The sequence below is a fragment of the Echeneis naucrates genome, chromosome 3 (assembly GCF_900963305.1).
Source record: "Echeneis naucrates chromosome 3, fEcheNa1.1, whole genome shotgun sequence".
Classification (NCBI taxonomy): domain Eukaryota; kingdom Metazoa; phylum Chordata; class Actinopteri; order Carangiformes; family Echeneidae; genus Echeneis; species Echeneis naucrates.
Window position 1 is genome coordinate 9,292,474 of NC_042513.1, and position 22,612 is coordinate 9,315,085.

A 22,612-nucleotide genomic window follows, 5' to 3' on the forward strand; every position below is an offset into this window, starting at 1 on the left:
GGAGGTGGAACCTGCAGGGAAATCCCTGCAGGTTCCACTTCAGAACACATACAAATACGCATCTAACCATCATCCTCCTTATCACTTAGGCCATCCCAGCAAGGTCTGGCCTTAATCCTGTCCTGTGTACTCAACTGCCGCCCTGTACTATCAGCCTTTGTATTGTATCCCGTAAAGCCCCCACACAAGCCATCCTCTATATTATCCTGCCTGCTCACAAATAATGAATAACTTGTAGAAATGGAGACTGTGAAATACATTTACCCAAGACTTGTAAATGCTCTGCCTTTTTAATGGTATTAAATCTGATAAATAGTTCCCACTGAGTTGGTCTTCAATACCACTATGATGCCCTAAAATCAGATTGATGGCATAAATGTGGGTTCATATTGAGGTGGGGGTGAGTCCAATAATTACTGGAATGTAACCAGTGTAGCCTGACAATGAACCTCTGTTAAATAGCAACCCATGTCTCGCCTCCTAAATCCTGATAAATCCTTGTCCTCATAGTTGGGAGGGGACTGGGGGAAGGGCCACCATGCATGCAGGTTAGGAACATTAGCAGGGCTCTGATGCTGAGTGATAGGCAACACAGCTGAATGAGTGGTTTTCTGCACAGTCTTTATAATGTCATAATCCAGCTAAAAAGCTAACAATACTCGAAAATGGCTAACAATACTCAAAAGTGGCTAACATTACGCTTTTGTCGGCATATATAGACAAATGACCCTGTGGTGGCTGCTGTAATGTATTAATAATGATGATAGTTGGTTATGAGCTTAATTCATTGTGATATAATTTCCTAAGCCTTCTAGATACAAATAAATAAATAATTAAATTTTATCATGTTAAATAATTTTATAAAGAGTTTGGTCTCAACCTGTTCTATTTAAAGTGCCTTGTTGTAACTTTGTTATGATTTGGCGCTATATAAATAAATCTGCTTTGATTTCAATGCACTTTACAATACAGTTGTAATTTCAATGGCTTCATAGTTATGTTTCTCTATGCAATTATAAGTAAAAGTTGTGTATGTAGGCGCAGCCTAGTGTTAACTTGCTGCTACAAGGACTTTAATGGGCAGTTAGGTTTACGGATTTGCTGTTGACAATTGAAAATGTGCTGATTCTCCTCGTAACCTTTGATTTCATAGGAGACCTTGTGCATTTTGAGTAGTGCAATGAACAATACAATGGAAAGCATGCATATGTAGCTCTTTGTTGTTGTGTGTTTTTTTTTTTTTTTTCCTGCACAAATGAATATTTAGGCATATATTGCAAATGACATTTAGATCAGTTATATGCATGCAGGATTCAGTAGAAAACAGAGTGGAATAAAAGTCTCGGTGGAAAGGGCTCATTGTGACATTTTATATAATAATATAATATAAAATATAATTTTGCTGTCAAACCTGTAGCTTTGTGCAGCTCTGAAATGCCGAAAGGTTTGCTGGCTTTGCTGAATTAATGTTTTTCAATTTGTTTGCCTGTGCACCACGAAATACAGGCAGTTTATTGTTGCATTTGTCATGTGCATTCACAATCTGTCACCAAAGGGTTGAATTGTCTATATTCCTAAAGGGTGTTAGTTGATGAAATCAATGCCTTTGCAGGGCTAAGAGTGATGTGGATTCAAACCATTCACAACAAACTATAGTTTGGTCATGATCGGGTTTGTGATGACGATGTACGAGATTGGGTATTGGGTACAGGGTAAGGTTCATTCAGACAAGTTTTAATGGCATGAAGTGCCTCAATGTCTCACTGCAGGTTCAACGTTTGCCCTGTTCTTCTTTTCTCATCTTGCTTGACAACTATGAGAGAACTTATCTAGACAGGAGGAACAAGAATATGAAACTGCATGTGTTTTCCTTGTAATTAATGCATAGTTTTGTTTTGATCTTGTTTTTCAGCATTCTGTGGACTCTGTGGTGGCAGGTGTTTCTATTTGGATTTTAGCCCACTGACATTCTCCCACAGCCATGGAATCGGTATGTAGAGAATAACATCTTTATGAAAATACAGTCATCACGCTTGTACTTGGTTCTCAAACTGAAACTGCTTGTGAGGGTCTTATATCCTAAGACGTTTTTTGGCTTCCTGTTTTGTTTTCTCTGTTTGCGGTGGTGTTATAGTAAATGCTATGCTGTATTGTATGGTGTGTGTGTGTGTGTGTGTGTGTGTGTGTGTGTGGGCATTCTGGTGAACAAAGCAGTTTTAAAGACAGTGGATAGAAACATCACATTTACACCTCTATCTTTTTCTCACCTCTCATCAGTTTGGGCTGTTCTGGGGTTCGTATCAAACGTGGCATGTGAAGACCTGTATCGTGCCTCAATCATTTGAAATTTCTCAAACTTAGAAAATAACATCTTTTGAAATAATGAATCAGGCAGCTCACTTGCGTTTAATTCAACCAAACAACCACTATTTTAGCCACTGTTGAGAAAGACGTCTATACATGAGTGTGCTTGTATTCATATTACAAGCATCAGGCTGTACCCCTCATTGTCTGTCATGCAGGAGTTGCTTGTACCAACAAGCAAGCTGAAAGCACAGCAGCATTGAGATCTAGCCACTGGAATGCATGTATTAAGAACAGGGCTTATAGCATGCCTAACCTCTGCTTTCCTGTCCCTTTGTCAGAGGCCGTGTGTCTGTGTCTGTGTGTTTGGGCGCGTGTGCAATAGAGACTGCGAAAAGTAGGTCACAGCTTCTGTAGTGCAGAACCAGCATGTGTCCAACAAAAGCCCTCCATTACCCTCTCTCTCTGTTTCAGTCCCAAATGCAGTGCAATCACAAAAATACATCTGCCTGTTGGCTAATTGAAATGTATCTTTGGTACCAAGCTGATGCCAAAATTTGTCTACAGCACTGAAGGTACCATAGGTAATGGCAATATGGTTCTTTCAGGACTCATAAAGATGGTATAAAAAGCCTAAAATAACTAGTCTGATATAGAACTTGAATAGAAGAAGAAGGCAGGCACATTAAACAATAACATGTTGGCAGAAAGTGCAGGTGCAACAACCGGTCCATGTGGGAAATGGAAATTGTCAGCAAATGGTGCCACAAAGCATTTGAAATGAAAGGAAGTCTGTGGAGGAAATGGCTCAAAGATCTGTATATGGAAATCAGGGTGATTGAGTTTCAGTTAAATTTATATGAATAACATTTAGTCACAAATACTCATGTCCTGACTTGTTGCTGTCAAAGTTGCCCTCATTGTGTATTTTGAAATGAAAAGCTGTCCACTGTTATGACTAGGGGTGGGAATCTTTTACAATTTCACGATTTGATTCAGATTTTTGGGACTACAATTCGGGCCCTATAAAATCTGCGATCGCAAAAAAACCAGAATAACACGGAACTGGCCAAAATTTTACATAAACGTTTTGTTGTTTTTGTTTTTTTTTCCCGGAGTAAAAAGGACCGTATCTGTTGGGAAAATGCTCAGAGCGGGGTCAGTAATAATGCACGCTCCCCTACCCATGAATAAATAAATGAATGAATGTGGTAGTGTAGCGTAGTGGGTGCAGAAGGGGTACCTGCACATGTCAAGGTAAAGTGATATAAGCAGCAGGGTAGCGTAGTGGTTAGCGCTACCGCCCACAGTTAGAACACTGCGGTTCAATTCCCTGCCACCTGAACATGTCTAGGTTAATTGGTTAATTGGTGAGGAGTAATGGACTGGGTGATAGCAAGGCCTACCAGCTCCTAGACTGGACCAGACCAGACTGGAGACTGGACCCCTGCAGAGAGTAGTGACTAGACCAGAGACGGGACCTCCCCAGAGACTAGACTAGACCAGATCAGACCAGACCAGACCAGAGACCGGACCCCTGCAGAGAGTAGAGAGTAGACCAAACCAGACCATACGATCCCAGAGACTAGAGCACACCAGAGATCCGACCTGACCCCTGCAGAGATTAGAGACTAGAAGGGACACCGGACACCCCCTCCAAAGATTGCGCCCCCCCCAAAGACGAGAGACCGCCCCCCTCCATAGAGACCGATCCCTGTTTTGTTTTGTTTTTTTCATAATTAAAAGGAGCGTATCTGTCGGTAAAATTCTCAGAGTGGGTCACTAATAATGCACACCCCACACCAGTGAAGTGGCAGTGAAGTGTAGCGTTAAGTCAAACGGGAGTCACTCACTGAGCTTAACACAAAGAAGTTGACTCTCATGTACTTCAATGGAGATGTGAGTAATCATTGGAAAACCAAAGAGCATGAAGATGGAAGAAATTAAAGAGTTTATAGGGGATTTGATATTTCCATCAAAGTTGTGGAATGCATGTTTCATTATTTCATTATGTTTTTGCTTAATTGCGTGGAAGCATTAAAATTTTCAGTTATAACAGAAGAAATTTCATTACTTAAAACACTGTCTTGGGGTTAAATTTGTGTAAAATGCTAAAAAACTGAATCGTCAAAAAACTGGGGGAAAAAATTTTATGGAATTTTGGAAAAAACTAATTTTATAGGGCTCTAGGTAAAAACCAAAATGAGTCCAAATCTTTGCCTTCAACGAGGACGGGGCCAGTAGAATCTCTCTTATCTCCATTTTTGTAGTTTACTTGTTGTTTTGGTGCTTACCGCACATGCGTATGTTCTAGAAATGGCTCTTTGGTGACGTCAGGATGTCCCGCATACAAAATGGAGACAGACAGCCTGTGGATTTTTTAAATTTTATTTATTTAATTATTTTGTTTAATTGATTTTGGGACATTTTAAATAAATTCTGAATCGTGTTTATATAAAAAAAAAAAAATAAAAATATATATATATATATATATATATATATATATTATTATTTTTTTTTTTTTCTTTTTGCACACCCCTACTTATAACACAATGTTCAGTTTGACTAAAGTTTTTGCTAACTTGGCAGCAGCTCAAAATTTGTGGCATGTCCTCACAACATTAACAGGCCATGTCATTATTGTTGGAATATTTTCACAGTATTGGGCCCTTTCCAATACCCTTTCTGCTTAGTGGATGCTGACTGTAGGAAGGCATGTGCATCAGTGTTATGTATGCTAGCATTTGTGTGTGCTGCAATTTTTTATGTTTTGTTTATGCTCATAATATATCTACCCAATTTCTGGTATTGTGACATAGTGCTGATCATGGGAAGTCTGCTACTTAACTTCTGAATATAATATCAGTCTGTTATGTACAAATCCAAGTACTGTTATTGTGTACATGCAAGAGCCTGATTCCCATACCTGGTAGCAGAGAAATGAATGGCCTTGGCAGTGTTGAAATATTATTTACAGATACGATATGAGGCTTTGTACTTTGGTTAAGAAACCTTGTATCTTTTAATGCAGACAGATATGAATCCTAGTGATTTTGGGGGTCAGGATTATACTTGGAACATGGAAAATGTATGAAAATACATTCTGCCACAGTCTGGGTATAATTAAAAAATCTGGGAAATCCAAAATAATATTTTTAGGAGGACCTGAAATACAATATATGTAGTTTTTATTTAAAAGTCAGTGACCAAAGGATCAGTATCAGTACTGCATCACTGGCTCATTCTGATCTCTTTTGCAATTTAATTTCTCTAACCCTCACATTGTTTTACCAGTGAAAAAGAATGAATGAGGCATCAGTAAATCTGGATTTTCTCGACAAAAGAAAATGCTACAATTGGCATTCACACTCACATTAAATTAGTAGATGCTTGCATTTATTGCCAGATCTGCATTGAGCTAAACTCAACATATAGGTGAACTGTTAATTTTCCATGCTGTGGCATCTTTTGGAGCATTGACACTGCACATAGTACTGCCACTGTCCCAGCATGGTCATCATACACAGCTACACCTTTTGCAAGGATGAAATAGTAAGCTACAGTAAGCTTGTAATAAAATTTAAAAAGAAGAGTTTTCCACAGAGGCTCTGGCACTGCCAGGAGCTCCAAACCGGGCAGAGACACATCGGATCTATTATACCAGTCTGTACAGCAGCTCACAGCTCACTCTTTCGCTTCTGCGTCTGTGGGTGTGTACTCTGAAAGTAGATTTGTGTATGTCCTGTCAGAAAGGCAAAGCTGGCAGGCTTTGTAAAAAGAGTCAATCATCTTGTATAGCAGGTTTTCTTGCATTAAAAAAAAATCTGCTCAGGCCTTTTACCTGCTCAGTTTGGTGTAACAAGGCTATTTCTCTCCTCCCACCCACCTGGTTGGTGTCTGTGTGTTGTGGCAAAAGCAAGAGCTGCTACTGTTTACCTCTCCAAGCTGCCCATACCTGCTTACAGTCATTAAAAACAGAGGATAGAGAGTTTGTAATGGTGCTAAACATTCTTTCTTCTATTTCTGTCTTTGTGAGGACACTTGTTTACATAATTAGTCACTAGTCCCTTACGTGAACCATCACAGGAAAATACCAAACCTTAACCTAGAACCTAGAATCAACTCTCACTGCTCAAAAGCCTTTTTTCACTTTCCCAAAATTTCACACTCAGCTTTTGTACTTAACCAGGTCCTCTCAAAGATGGAAATACACGCACACACACACACAAACGCTCTGCCACTCTCCTCCTCCCTCTCCTCATGTGATGCCAGTCACATGGTTTCCAGGCAAGCAGCTCAGTAAATCAGAATCAGACTTTTATTTTTAACTGCTTTAAATCCTCCACCTGGTCTCTATGGTTAGCAGAACTGACTGAGGTGTCTGATCACTTATCCCCTTCTTCTCCCTGTGCTTCTATTTCACTCATCTTGTCTTGGTTCAGTTCCTCCCAGTCTTATGGTGCACATGCCTCATCTGTCTACATGCCCCTTACCTGGGTTTCATGTGGGTTTCACATTGCTTTGTTTCGGTATGAAAGCATGATTATATTGCCGCTGTAACTAACTAGTATAGAAACCATTGGGGGTGTCTAGTAATCCTTTCACACCTACATTGTTTTCTATTCTTTTGCTGTTATGAGCGTATAAGTTTGTAGAGCATAAATTGGTGCATAATAGGCATACTTTTTTTTTTTATAAAAAGACTGAATAATAAGGCCCTTCCACATCAGACCATCTGCACTGACTGCTTTATCATATTTTCAGTATAGTCAATATGCTAACCACGTGTAGCCCAAAATGTTATAAAAATTGAGTATAAATGTATAGATTAGCAGTGATGTGCTTGGCAATCTAACTGTGAACACTCTTTACCTGTTAATGGGGACCGATCACAAGATAGGTAGGTGGTGGTGGGGGTGGTCTTCTAACTGTTGTGTTGCAACACTTTAAAAAAAAAAAACAAAAAAACTACTATTAGGAGTTCTGACCAGTACAGGTTCATTTGTGAGGGTAACTGGTATTCTCACCACCTTGTTCCACATTTCCTTCCACTAGTTTAGTGAACATAGCCTGCAAAGAGCCAGCATGTTATATTTTTTCTGGTTATCCAGATCCACTTGCCTCCAAACTGCTACCACTCTGCTGTTCAATGTGACAGCCTGAACAGTTAGCCAGGATACCCAGAACACATAGCTGTCATTTGGCATCAGGCGACCAGCTTTTTGAGTGAATATCAGCCAATCAGTTGGCGCATCCCTTCCTATCAAAATAGTCTGTTGTCAGTAGCTCCAACAGTGTGTGCGAATGATTGTCATTATTGCATGTTATTCATGGTCTTTTTGTGTAGAAGCAGTGTCTCCTCCATGCTGTATCCAGCAGTCAGCAGTGCCAATATCTCTGACTATCTTTCATCAAATGAGCTCATATGGGTGGTGTCTGTGTTCGATTTGGTACAGATGAGAGGCTAAGATCCTTGTAATCACACCTTCTCTACCGGTTCCCTCACAGCTCCTTCTATCTTTTCCTCTTTCTCCAAAGCAGGGCTTGTTCAGTGCGGATTAGTGTGTGCGGCAGCCCTGACCAGGGAAAGGGGCCCTGCCAGTCACATTACATAACTTGCACCCGCTAGTGCGGCTCGGCCTGGCCCGCCTGGAGAGACGACTATAGAGGCTTTGTTTTGCCAACCTTCCCCTCTTCCTCCCCTCTGCTGCTCCTCCTCTTCCCCCTCAGGCAGGCTGCATACTGATGCCTTATAGAAGGAGTCTGTTTGCAGGGAACAGGCGAGGCACTGTAGCATGGAGTGCAGAGAAATCCGCTAATAGCAAACTGAATGGCAGGGAGCTCACTTCTTAGACAGAGGAATTTAAGGTCTGCCATAGGTCATACAGTTTCAGGGAGATGGGAAGCAAGGGAATGCCTCACTGTGCTGTACTGTCTGCCCAGGGGTTCCACATCAATATGCCCAATGTTTACACGGAGTTCTTTCGAGGAGTTTTAGGGCTCTGAAAAATGTCTCAGTACTGACAGGTTATGAGATGGTTTCAGTGTCCCCCTAATTCAGATTTTTGTGCCGTTGTCTTTCGGAGTTCAACAACACACGCACAAACAAAACGCGTACAGATGCTTTTCCGTGCCTGGCATTCTGCCACTTTTGGGGAGGGCGTAGGAAGCCAGTGTCCACTGTGTAAAAGAGGTTCAGACCAGTTAGCACTCTGACTGAGTAGGGGTAACTTGTGGGCGTGAAAGTGAAAAGGATAAATAGCAATACATAATGACAGCTTCATGTACATCTTGTGATGTGAAGTACTCGGTTAAATCTTTATTAATGCATTTTCCCATCTGTGGATTTGGGAATTTTGCGGTTTAGGAGATGACAAATGACTTCAGTGGATAATGATAGAGAAGGAAAGTGGATACTTGATTTTAGTGGTATGAACAGTTTAAACTTTACAGTTGAAAACATGAAAACAAAGCACATGTGTGTGTCCTTCAATTTCAATCCATATTTGCAAATTTCTCAATTTTAATAGCATGCATAAGTAAGGGTGGCTTTAATATCTTGGCTTGCCTGTCACAACTCATACTGTCTTTCCATGTGGTAAACTAGGTTAAGCATTTCTTTCTCATTTATGATTCTTTTTTTATATCTGTTTTGAGGAAAGCATATCTTTTTAAGGGTCATTAAATCCATCTGTCACTGTAAGACATGTTGGCAATGTTTACAAAGAAAGAGAATGACGAATGAGCTTTTAAACTGTAAATGCGTTATCTACATGCAAGCTCCCTGCTGTCCAAATATAAGTACATTTAAATAAATGTGGATATAAAGGCGCAATGTCTGCATCTGTATCTCATACACGAGAAAGGAATGTTTTGTTTTGTTTTCATAAAGATTATTCAATTTTTCCCCCCATTCTTGCTGGCAAACTTAAGCACACATTAATACATGCAACCACAAACAGGATCTGTACCCGATGGTTAGACTAATTTATGCTCTGCAGCATTATCATGTTGGTGGTCTATGAATTGCAATGAATTGTACTGTCTACGCATTCCTTCAGCAAATGGAAACCTGTATTTTAAAGAAAACAGGCTGTTTAGACTCCTTATTGAGTCATATCTGCTCTGCGATTTTCTTGATATTAATCAAACTTGAACTTTCATTCTACATACAGAGCAGCATCCTACATTTATTTTACGTGGTTACATATGCAATGAATTTATTTTTGCAAACTTTCATGGTTACCTTTTAAATAAAAAAAAAAAGAAAAGAAAACACGAAGGGGCAATTTGGCTGAAGTTAATATAATTACAATACAGTATCATAGTTAGGCAATAGGATGCAAATCAGGTCTAAAAATGAAAACTCTGTTATTGCGACTAAATTGCGACACACACTACTTACACCACCTTTGTGTTTTATGTAATTATTATAATGATCTGTACTGCAGAGTTTATTCTGCTGTTGCAGTGTGTTTCTTTAGTGTCTCTCTTGAAAAGAGCTTAATCCAAATGCTCCCACTCTAAATGGAAAAATGGAGACAGGCAGAGACTCTGTGTCTCCAGTTTGCATTTGTATACTATCTTGGCTTCACCTCTGCATTTGAAGATGGGCTTGAGTATGCTCTCAGTGCTTCAGACATGAGCCAAGATCCCATCAAAGAGTAGCTGCTACACCAAAGACTGTTTAGATGTGACTGCTAATTTTAGACCTGCTAGGCCCTTGTCCAAGGTGGGGGAGGATAAGATAACACTGAAGTAGCCCTCCTGTATACACAGTTTGATTTTGATTGTTCATCCAATCATCTGGCTTCATCCTTCAGTACTCAGCTTCAGCAAAATTTGTGGACAAATAAAAATCACCTACCTATCAGCATAAATCACTAGAATAAATTGCAAGTGTTAGTATTATTTTTATTAAGGTAATAATTAGTTGCCACATCAATTCCTTGCTCTAATGTCCACAACTAAAGACAATAGTCAAATGCACACAAGATACACATACTGCCATATATATATATATATATATATATATATAGTGTTAAAGAGCTCAGTCTGAATTTGTTTAGTTAGTATTTAAGTATATTTAAGTTTTGCTGTGTTGAGTTTCTATTGGAAACTTGGCTGTAATTTTGCTGTATCAGAATGGTACACTAGTCGATAGGCTTCTTTTCCTAGTAAGGCAGTCAAAACCTTGCAAAGGGCTATTAAAGGTTGAATGAGTGCACCGAGCAGCTAAGATTCCCTCTCTACAGTTCCTGGCCATAATGGCAGAGATAATGAACTCTGTTCTGATTTGTTTATGTCATAGAGGCATCTGGTTTCAGGAAATCCTGCCCTAAATGGGTGTGGATATGTTATTCGTTCATTTATTTATTTATATTCTGCCAGTGATCTAAATTCCATCAATTTGAAGGCGTGCATGTACATACACGTACACACTACACACCCATAAAGCATGCAGTAACACCCTCATACAGCCCGCACAGCACATCAATCCAATACACAAACCATGTGGCAAAGTTGTCCCTGTCTGTCCCCACTCTCCTGTCCCTCTCACAGCCACAGAGCAGTGACCTTGGTTTCAAGTAGCTGTACTCTGCTAGAAAGCCAACACCTCTCCTGGGATGGGCTGACCTTGTTGTCTGACACACTGCAAGTCTGCTTACCCCTCTCTTTCTATCTAACTGTTATTCATTCACATACCCTTTAATATCTGCAGACTAAACAAATTAAATTTTTTTAAGCTTAACCATTGAAAATCTAGTGCAGTATATAGTTTAGGAACAGATCTTTGTTGTGTTGTTTACATATAAATATGGAATAGCTGGGGGTTCAGCAGGTTGAGGCTTTTCCTTGTTCCTTCATCAGTATCTCTCCTGACAACATACTCTTATGCTGATGTTTATGGAAGTACATGCTCTTTTCAACTTCCTTTCTGCGCTTACCTTTGATTCCCTGCAGCTGTCCAGTTGTGCATAGTGCATGGATGTGTTTAGACATGTATATCATCTTCACTGAAGGCTCATAAGTGAAATAGTGTTGGAGACATTTTGTCACTTTGCCCATTGTCTTCTTACTTTGTTTTTGTTTTGTTTTTTTAATGTTTTAGTTTCTTGGGAAGGTTAACAAATGGGAACAAGTCTTGGTATAGTTGCAGGAAGTGGTGAGGAAGGCAAATTAGTACATGATGTTTTGTGTTCATATGCACTTGCAGTGTGATTAGAAAGGATCCCCAGTTACTGACAATGTTTTGTCAACACTCTAAGCAGGTTGTTGTAGATTATATCAGGTCATTATCAGAGTAAGTGAATCCAGAGCTAGGTTGCTCAATCTTTTAATTTACTTCATGGTGTTGTCAACATTGTATCTAGAAGCAACACACCAGTGCCATGCAATGGTGCGTCTACACAGGGAGCATTTCAGGCATATTTTTTTTAGTTGTTAATCTCACATAGAACAGAATAAATGAGATCTAACCACTCACATTTTACTTTAGTGCATGTGGATTGAAATGGAAAAACAGAAAAATGTTGGAAATGCTTCTTTGGCCTCTGTTTTCTTTTCCATGCACAAGCCAGTGTACATTTTTGATTTACAGCTGAGTCTGAAGACGCACTAACGCAATGTTAACAAACTGGCCCAAAAAATGTGGCTTAACCTTATTGAACCGAGCATGCTGCTGGCGACACATTCACACAATGGCACTTCGAATTACTCTAAGTTTGTGAATTTCTGAGAAATTCTAACAGTTTCTGGAAGCTGAGAAGTTGTGCTTTACAGCCATTTTCGGGTCATTACGATAATTGTACTTGCGCTGTTGTTTTGAGTCGGTGAATCCGTTCCTTTGTTGTTAACTGTTAGTAGTTCTTTTGACGTATATATCATCAACTGCCAGATATCGAAGTTTCTAAGTGTTCTGGGAAAATGGGCGAACGTACCTACTGACAGGACACTTTCTGGCCTGTTTATGGTTAAAATAAGTAAAAAGTCCAAGTGGACAATATAAATCTTTGGTGTTAAAGTGAGTGGCAAGGGCAGATATGAAAACATGGCCTCTCAGAATCTAGATGAATATTTGAGATTTGAATGTATGAACTTGTTCAAAATTTCATACATTACTGTCGAGCCAACTAGCTGAATATCTGTTGAAATTAGTGGATGTGTACTCCTTGAGATGTTTGGTGGCTCATTCAGCAAGTTTAAGTGAAACACAATCTGTGTGTTCATGCTTGTGGATAAAGAAGAGGTTACTTTGGAAAGAATGTGTGCTGTAGTTTAGATCATTCTACATTATCCTCACGCCAATGAACGTGCTTACTTGTATATGTGTCTGTATGCTCGGTCTAAATGCTAAAGACATTCTCAGATGTTCACTTCAAAGTGTTGGCCTGGTCTTTGGCACAGGGCATGTGTATCTCTTTGGAGGTCATCTGGAAAACCTTTTCCTCTGTATGAAAAAATAAAAGCTTTGCAAAAATACTCAAACCTGTCAGCGTTGTGGTTTTGAGGTGTGTGGTCCAGTTGTGTATGCGTGTGGTATTTGGCTGTAGGCTGTCTAAAAGTTGGGCTTTTGCCAATTGCCAGCCAGGAGGACGGACAAGGAAGCAGATAGATCTGTTTGGGTTCGGATTTAACCCTTCCCACGCCATTTCATCCTTTTGGACTTCCTCTTCCAACCTACACCCCGCTCTTCAGAATATTATGGTGGGAGTTTTGTAACTGTGTCTTTGGTGATTGGGTGCATACTATGCACCCAAGCACTAAGCACACCAAGCACAAGCAAGAACTAAGCACTAAGAAGAGATAGCGGAAAGAAAAGGGGAAGCTGAACAGGGTAGAAGAAGACCAGAGAGACTTTGCCTTCACAGATTCCCTTACACATTCCTTGAGTCCCACATTGTGCTGACATATAGTTCCTAACATCATGAAAGAGCTGCTCTGGTCTTCTGTTGTCTCTCTTCAACTCTTCTCCCCCTCTGGTGCATTCTGCTGTCTGCTTTCTTGGCCAAACCAGCACTTTGCTTGCTTGTCCTGGGACAGGCTTGCCCTTTCACGGATGTAGAGTTACCACACCCTGAGAGATCCACTGGCTGTCTGCCACTTACTCTCTTACTTACTTGCTGTGGTTGTCTGTTAGTGGTAGAGCTTATACCTGTGAACATGTTATTGCTGTTGGTTCCATAGTAAAACCCCTTTTCCACAGCTGGGCCCACACCTCCATACACAGTACACTCCCAAAAATTACAAATGTGGTATTAATTATTGACTTGATTGCTATTCAGCCCATTTCATGGTATGTACTATGCCTAGTCTGCGTCTTCTACTATACTGTGACAAAATGTGTTCACAATATTTAATATGTTTCTGTTCACTTGCTGCACAAGATAAAAATTATTCAATTAAATTATTATTAAGAGGTGGTTGAAATCCGTTGGTTTAGTGATGATCTGAAACATCTATGGGCTTTGTTCCAGGTTACTTGACTTGAGGTATCAAGGTAGTAATGTGTGTCACATTTGGTGCCTGGCTTCAATCCACTGTTATTAGCATCACATTCAAAGGTAATGTGCCTGTATGCCCTCCAAATGAGGCATATGGCAGGCACAAATTTGATCCTGGTTTAATTACAAATAAGTGGTGGCTGAGTAAAGTTCCTAGAAGACACCCTCCCTGCTAACCAGCAGATTGTAAATAGAAAACCCCAAGGGGAGATCAATACCAACTCTGCCTGTTGATGAAGAGGGAAGCTCCCTGTGTGAAAATGACATGTTTTATAGATTAGAGGAGCTCATGTGCTATTCAAAACATAGCCTTTTTTTCCAGGTTGAGGCATTGGGTAGGTTGGTGTCCATTTAAGTGTATTTTTTTTTTCTATAATGTTATTTACATTTTTGACAATGATAGAAATATACTGACTTTTATTTTATTTGATTTTTGATTTGCATCTCTATTATGTACACTGCTCTCCTCCATGTCTGATTGGAGCAGGGAGTTGTGAAATTGTGTGATATGAACTATAGCTCCAGTTTCTCTCCCAATTCCTTCCTACCACCCATCCATTACCACCACTATGACCATTACCCACCCACAACAATCAGCTCCCCTCCCCTTTTGCCATCTACCAACAGAAGTGAGAGTTGAATGGGGGTGGATATCCAGACAGACATCTGTGGCCTTCTCAGCCTGCTCTGGGCTTGACTGCCTTGGCTTTATTGTTCTCAGTGATGAAGAGAACCATAACAGAAGGTGAGCAGGAGAGCAGAGGTCCATAAGAGAAAGGGGCAAAGGGAGGAGCATAGAGGGACAGCTTTTATTTAAAAGACACGTCAAGTCTGTATTGTGGGTGTTTTGTTGGACAGAAGATGGGGGATGGTAAGATAAGGGTTTTTTGGAGCTGACCTCTGATCTAAAAGACATTTTCCGGAAGTCAACTAAGTTTTCTTGTCATCATCCTCATCTGACACCACAGGAAAGATTGTGTTCTGCTGCACTGTATTTAGCTATTATTACACAGTGAAACATAAAGCTGGTTTTATAATTATCTACCTCCAGTGTATCATCATGTTCCTTCTTTAACTTTCTTATATACATGACATACCTAAGAGATGCCTTTAGAGAATGAAATCTGAAATGTTTCAGAGTAAAAAGCATTGGTCATTTTGCTCTACAGACTGGAAGTATTGGCCACTGTGGCTGTCTTATTAATTTTTAGATGAAAGTGCAGCTTTGGAGTTGAGATATAGGCTATTTCAAGCCGTGTGTATCAAACACTTTCTAGTTTTTCTTTGAGATTTATTTAAATGAAAAACAAAACATTTCAAATGTAAATGAATGCAAGCGCCAATTCGAATCGCCCTCTTTATATTTCTGAAACCTAAATTTAAGTGGATATGAAAATTTTTAATGTGTGATTGGCTTTGCCAGCACTCAGATATCACAAAGAGATGAGGCCAAGACAGTTGGTTTCTTCATATTATTTATAAATAGTTTGATTACTGAGAGACAGCACCCTATCAGCTCCTGATACATTTGTCATACTTTTTGAAGCGCTTTGATTCCCCAAGGAGGCTGCAACTTAAAATTGAAATTTGTGGACTTGAAATTGTGAGATCTATTCACTCTGAAGATTATCTCAAACAAAAAACAAACAAAAAAAAAATGCTACTATGGTGAAAACACTGATAAGAACCTGAAGGGGGGAAAAAAAAAAGCGTTTTCAGATTTGTTAGTTCTAGTCTAGGGCCATTTTGTCTTTTTCTCCCTGCTTCTGTATATCTTCCCAATTTTATAGCCACTAGAACATCATAATTATCTATCATGGCTATACCAGGTTGGATTAATTGGATAGCACCGACAATCCAACTACTAATGTTATAGAAAGATTGTACATGTGTGGCTTAACTCCATTGTTTGGCATATTAGCCAATCAGCCTCAATCAATCGTTTAAAATGTGCACACACATTTGGGGAAAATCTAATTACTATGCCTTTAAGAGGAATTTGTTAAGGGCCTGTATCTCTTCCATGGATTATGATAATTTTTTTGTTGTTGTTTTTTTTGTTTTTTGTTTTTTTTTTTTAAACTGGCCAGAAGGGAGAATGAGTCACACTCATCCACCCTCACATTCAGAGAGTTTGTGTGCTTGTGAGAAGCGAATGGCTTGACTGATGTGCCTCGATAAGACATCAGAGGGGTGTTGACTGTCTATTTTCTGTCCTGCATCTTTATCTGCTGCTTCTGGCCACAACACAAAGCTTGAAACTCACGCCCTGAACAGTGAAGGTTGTGTTGTCTTTTTCCTTTTGTCTGTCAGCAATAACCTGCCGCACAGTCTTCTAAAGCACTAAAGCTAGGTAGATTAATGAAGTTGTATAGCTGTTCAAACTGTCAGTTTCCTTTTTTAATAGTTTTCATTTCCAAATTTAGTACATTATCAAGTTTTACTGTTACAATTCCTATTTCAAAAGTACTTGCAAAATGAGTCTAAGGGAGGGAATACTTATTTAACATTAAGAATGTCAAATTGAAATTGTTGCATCGCATTTGGTGTTTGCTGGAACAAATACCAATAGAATTAGCAGTTTGACTGATTTGCAAAAAGCTTTTGCTTTTACTGTGTCTTAGTGATGTTGATTGAGATCTGTGGTAAAATTGAAGCAGCCCTAAGTAGCCTGAACAATTAATCAAAATCACAATTTCAGATTTTGCGATTAGAAAATCGCAAAAGGATGCAATTTGGAAAATGATCTTTCCTCTTTGTAAGACAGTTAGACTAAGCAATGGCGTGAGCAGTCCTCCATGGTTCCCAATCAGAAGTAGACCCAGTTAACTTTGTATGCACCCAGTCAGGAGGTGTAGTGTCTAACAGGATGCACAGTCCTCAACAGTTGGATCTATGAGATGTCTTTTTATCCAGGGTTTGAATTATACCATGGTTTTTGGGGAGCCCCATTTTCCGGTGCTGTGGAGCTTTTACAATCCTCCTCATGACTGAAAAGTGCTGCAATCTTGTCAACTTTATTACTGAACGATCGTCCTACAGAGTAGTAATTGGTATCAACATAAGAAGAAATACAACAAATCTGACAACTAATTTGTTTTTATTTTATTTTAGATAAAAAATTTTATAAATCCTGCAAATCCAAATTTTTCTATAGTAGAAGTTGACTATTTGAGAAATGCCTTTAAAAATAAGTGTTAACTGATATTTACAGATAATATACCATATTATGCCATGGGGACTCAAATGGCTCCAAAAAGCAGGAATGACGCAAATCCAACAAATCTGTACCAGCGCTTCAAAAAGCACAAAATTAAATAGCTGATCAAATTGATATTGCTATGTCGTTTAAAAAAAAAAAAAAAAAGCTATTATCCCCCAAACTGCCTAGCGCTAGTCCTGAGTGATATTAAAGTAATGCTTTCCATCTATCACAATTGTTAGTAATCAAAACTCTATTAAAATCTCATTCTAAGACCATTTGTGAATCTGCCAAAAAAAAAAAAAGTACAATTTTGCTTTTATGCCTGCCTCTTTATAATGGTGTTCAAATTCTCAAAAACTGTTGTCATTTGTTATTCTTTCTACCTCTTTGTTAAGTAATTTTAACAATTATCTTAATTTCACAAATTAATTAATTGCCAGGTAACAGAGCTTAGCCAACTTAACAGAGCTGCAATTATTTCCTCTTACTGTAGTTTGCTGGTGACAGTTGGAAGCAGAGCCTTTAATATTTCAGCTGATTGTCTATGCTCCTGTACTTGCTAGGCCTACATCCCATCAACAGGTAACAGCTCATTTAGAGTACACAGCTTAATTTTTACATTTGTTTTCCATTTAAGACTCAGTCAGAGCATTTAACACAGAATACAATGTTTTTTAGGGGATTCTTTTGACATAAAATGGACTGATGCACTTGACTGGCTTTGAATCTGGTACACAAATTGCATCAACCAGTCAGGATCAATCACAAATACATAGTTTCTTAGTTATTATTGAGAAATGCAACAATTGCAGCAATATTATTTTCATCATTTGTAAAAACCAACTGGATTATTATTGGAAAGAATGAACTGAATTTAACCAAAAATACCTGTATTCTCTGTGCCTGCATTTTGTGTGACTAAATTGGTTCTGACTATGTTCTCTCTGGTTTCTGACTGGGTCTTGAACAAGAGAAACAATTTGAACATGCTGACTTAATCTTGAAAGATGTGGGATGTGCATTTTTCATAATTTTATGTTCCGCTATTTTGTTTGTGGACTCTTTTATTCCAGTGCGACATTATGAAAGATGCAGTTAAAATTTCTGATCAAAATGAAGGCTGAAGGTTTGAAGATGGATGTGACTTGAGTCCTTGTGTCAAAGGCTGTGAATTGTATACATATTGAGACAAACCATCTCAGCATGTTGTGTTCTCAATCCATTGCATTTTATTAATAGGGACTCCATCATGGGTTTTGCCTATTTTTAATGTTTATCTCAATATGGCCCACAATTCTGCTTTGATATGGAAATTACATTTTGAAGTCTGGATTGCATGCAATCTACTATTATTCTGTGAAGACAGAATCCAGTAGAAGTTTCTATGGATGCTGCTAAAATTGCCACTGTGACGTGGTTGAATGCCAGAATAGGAACAGTAAATTATCTTGCTAATGCCTGTCACACATGGCAAAAAGTAGGGGAAGGAATTTTTCTCACACAAACAAACAAATGACATAGCAAAATACTGAAATGCATGGATGTACATCATATTTCCAAGAAACAGAATTTATTTTCAACCACTGCAATTCTTACCTTACTTTTAAGCCAACAGGAACGTTGGTTCTTAATGGCTTGAACTCTGCTGCTGTGTAGTTCTTGAGTCTGTTTCAGCTGTCCCTCTGGTTTTGGCGGAATGTAGAGCTCTGGACTCTGAATAGGATTCAATAAACAATAACTAACCTAATCTCTTCTCACTCTCCTGATATTTATAGTCCTGCGTTTAATTCAAAGCAGGGTGGAATGACAAATTTTGGCATCAGCAACGTGGCTACTTTCTGATAGTCATGAATTAAAGTCAGTCAGTTTCTTCACTCTATGCAAGAGTGCAAGCCTATGTTTGTGTATTTCTTTCCACACAATTGGGTTCAACCAAGCTGTAAGTATCCGACAATTATACCAGCTTACTTTTTTCTCTCAGACCAGTTAACAGTTTCGTCATTGAGCTGTAGAAATGTTGATGACCTCATGCTCTGTTCACCTGTGCCCCAGTTGGCATTGCGTTCTCCAACTTTCCAGTGCTGTAGCTAATGTAACCAACTGGGGTGAGCTGCTGAGAAATAAGGTTCTGTATAACAGTGGAAAAAAGCACTGCACCTGTCACAGAAGCCTGAGGGGGACAGAGGACATAGGCTCGCAATGCTGTGTGTGCAATTTGTGTTTCTCCTTCTGTCACTGTATTATTGATAACCTTTTTAATTACTCAGTAGAATGGCAATAGACGTTTTTTGTTTTGTTTTTTTCTTTGCATTAATACCAGTTTTGATACAGTACTCTGACACTTCCAAGATTTTGTATATAGAGGGGCATGAAAGCAAATATGGTTGTTTACTACTCCAAATACAAAGAATACAAATGCACATGTCTGAAAGTTTTGCTATTAGGAAAAGAATAGGGACTATTAACCCACACATTGTCACCTTTTTTAGACTGTGATTCATTGTTGCTCATGACAATGCTTCTTGAAAATGTGAACTATATGTAATTGTCTACAAAGTGATCATTCCATTTTTATCTCAGTTGCTGTTTAGTGAGAAGCTTCAAAAATTTGTTTGTGCATGTTTTTATGATCAAAGCCACTAAATGGCTGTCTACATGTAGTAGGGTTACAGGAAAACAACAAACCCTCTACAGATGGGGATTCGTGTGTTAAGAGCAGTGACTCATTGCATGTACAGATGTACTTACTGTAAAGATGAGGAACACATTGTGGCACAGTGCATAGGGCATATTTAAATGCATAGAAAAAATACAACCGTGACCAAAGTCTATAATACTGAAATACTGATGACAGCATTGTTCTCCCAGGAGCTTATCAATAATTTGTCTTTGCTTTCTCAGGTGTTAATACCATTATGCATTTATTATTATTATGCAAGAACTGAAGCAGCGTCGCCAACAAGGACCTTGTATCCTCCTGTTTATGGGGCATGCACACTCTACCTCACTATGGCAGTGGTTCTCAAATGGGTATACGTGTAATCCTGGGGTTAGTTGAGTTAGCAATCAATTCAAAAGGTTCACTGCCTTTTTTTAGCGGAGTACCCCCTAACCGTTAGGAGGTACTCAGCTAAATGCATAATGCAGTGGTTCGTTGGGAACCACTGTATTATGTCACCCCACCCCACCCAACTATGATCAAAATCGATGGAAAACTTGACACACACACACTTTTATCCATTAGATCTATCAGAACAGGCAAATTGCCGGCCCTCTCCACCATGCTTGTTTCTGTTTTGTCACGCTGCCACGTTTTCACTGTGTAATGTGCGGCGTCATCAACTGTCAACCCCTAATCTCATGATCTTCAGTATACCAGTCAGGTTAGGGTTAGTGAACAGTAGGGGTGTTATTGCAAACTGCTATTGTCAACACGTGCTTGAACCCTCATTGTAGACAATTGTATGTATATTTTTCTATGTAACCATTAATGGAATATTTATCAAATGTATCAATGTGTATCAGAATACAGGTGAAAGGTTCACACTTTAGGTGACAGAAAGCTTAACACCAAAAAAAAAAAAAAAAAAAAAGCAGCAATGCACGCTCTTGCTGCTTGAGAACTTAAACTGCTGCTTTGTTGTTGATCTCAGTTTCGTAGTTGTAGACGGGGAGGGTGGTGTATTTGTGTCTAAGTGACTGAGTGGGTAGATCGGGGAGCTGGGGGTGATATGTCCTAATGGGGCGGGATGCATACATGATTGGGAATGAGATGAGGCAGCTCTTATCCTCACCTGTACAGTAGAGATGGGATCACATAAAGACAAACACGCACGCAGGCTGGGGGCTGGCTAGCTAATCTGATGAATCTCCCTAGCAGCATGTGTGCCCACCTGTTAGTACAGCCCCTAGTTTCCACTTCAGTCACTACCACATTACTGACAAGGTGGATATAGTGTGTTCATTGGTGTGGATGAGCATGCAACAATGGCTCTAGGAAATTTAAAGCCAATTAATGTTTGAAAAGATGGTAACAATGTGGTAAAGGACATTATAGGGGTAAAGCAATATGTATGTGCTGCAAAATAAATCTCAGAGTTGGTAGCTGCAGTCAAACATTGCCATATGTGCCATACTTAGGCTGCTTTTTCCTAGAAACTCACATTCAGATCTTTGCCAAGATATGGATTAAAGAAGAATCTGTGGTCAAACCACGAACAAGTAGTTGTAGTATTCATAAGCACCCAAAAAAAAAAAAAAAAACAATACTCCAGTTTTTTGCTACTTGGCGTTCTTTGCACTTTGTATGATGGCTACATCAGACAACAGATTACTGAAGGCCATTTCTCTTGACTGCTACTGAAGCAGCCACTGTTCTACATCAAACACAAACCAGCAGGTCTTACACCCATTGGCATTGTTTTAAAAACCAGTTGTATAAATTAATCATCATGGTAGGGATGGTTGTCAGCTGTTGAGGGGAGAATATGTTTGGTAACCAGCTGTTTTCCCTAAGCCTTCAGAGAAGTCTCTGGCTGGGCTGGTTGTCACAACCCAATTTAGAAAGGACGGGGGTTGGTCAGTGTACACTACGCTCCCCTATATACAGTATATACAGTGTAGTGTTTCTGTTCCTGTGATGGTGTAAAATAAGGAAGGAATAGAACTTGTGTACTATGTTTTGTATTGTAATGAATGAAGACTTTATTGTGACCATGAATAATCGGACTTAATATTCCCACAGTCGATCATAATAATTCTTGTCTTGATCCTCCTCCTCTCAACAGACAGACCATTGCAATCAAGGCTTGTCCAGGGCCCATCAAATGGTAGATTCATGCTCACTTATACAAGACAACATAAACCCTGCACCTGCATTACACTTCAGCTTATTCTACAGCTGTGCCACACTTTGTCATATATGGAGTTGCAAAAAGCAGGTTGGGTAGATTGTGGAGTAGTAATATGGATAACAAAGCACATTTGTTTGAAAAATTAGTAAGTGCTAAAAACAATTATGGAGTAAGAGAAATGTAGAGCAAATAAAGTGGCACGGTGTGTCCTTTTCCTGTCTCTAGACAGAAGTAACCAGCACACATGCATTGGTCTCCTGCACTTCCCCTCTACTCAATGGCTTTCACACTCTGCAGAAATATGAGCCTGAATAAATTGTCACACACTCACAGATTATCTTCCCAGGATGTTATTTTGTGCAGGGAGGATGTTTGAAATGCCAGTCACAGACACATTGCTGCACCCTCCCCCCATCCTCTCTCCCACACACGGTCTTTTATAATGTACTGTTGAGCAGCAGTGGAGGAGTGCAGTGTAGTATTGCAGAGCTCTGCAAGGCTTATTTTTTGTGTGCGCGCACGCGTGTTTTTTTTTTTGTTTTTTTTTTTTTTGTTTTGTTTTAAGTGTGTGAGCGTGCCAGTACACATTGTGACAGTGTGGCGCAACAAGGCAACATGTGAGTTGTTCTCACAAGGAGACTTTGTGGAAAGGCTGATTTACAGCACAGCAGAGCTATTTACACTATCCTGCTTGTTCCTTCAAACCATCCCCTATGTCTGTCTCAATGAACATTTTCGTCTGTACC

General features: G+C 39.3%; 1 protein-coding gene across 2 annotated transcripts in view; it reads left to right on the top strand.

Moving 5' to 3' along the window:
• The window catches only part of ankrd11 (ankyrin repeat domain 11), a 97,427-nt gene that overhangs the window by 23,176 nt on the left and 51,639 nt on the right, over positions 1-22,612 (top strand). For both annotated transcript variants that reach the window (XM_029499143.1, XM_029499144.1), the window contains exon 2: positions 1,913-1,990. The gene's annotated coding sequence lies outside the window, so the exon portion shown is untranslated. The remainder of the gene's footprint in view (positions 1-1,912; positions 1,991-22,612) is intronic.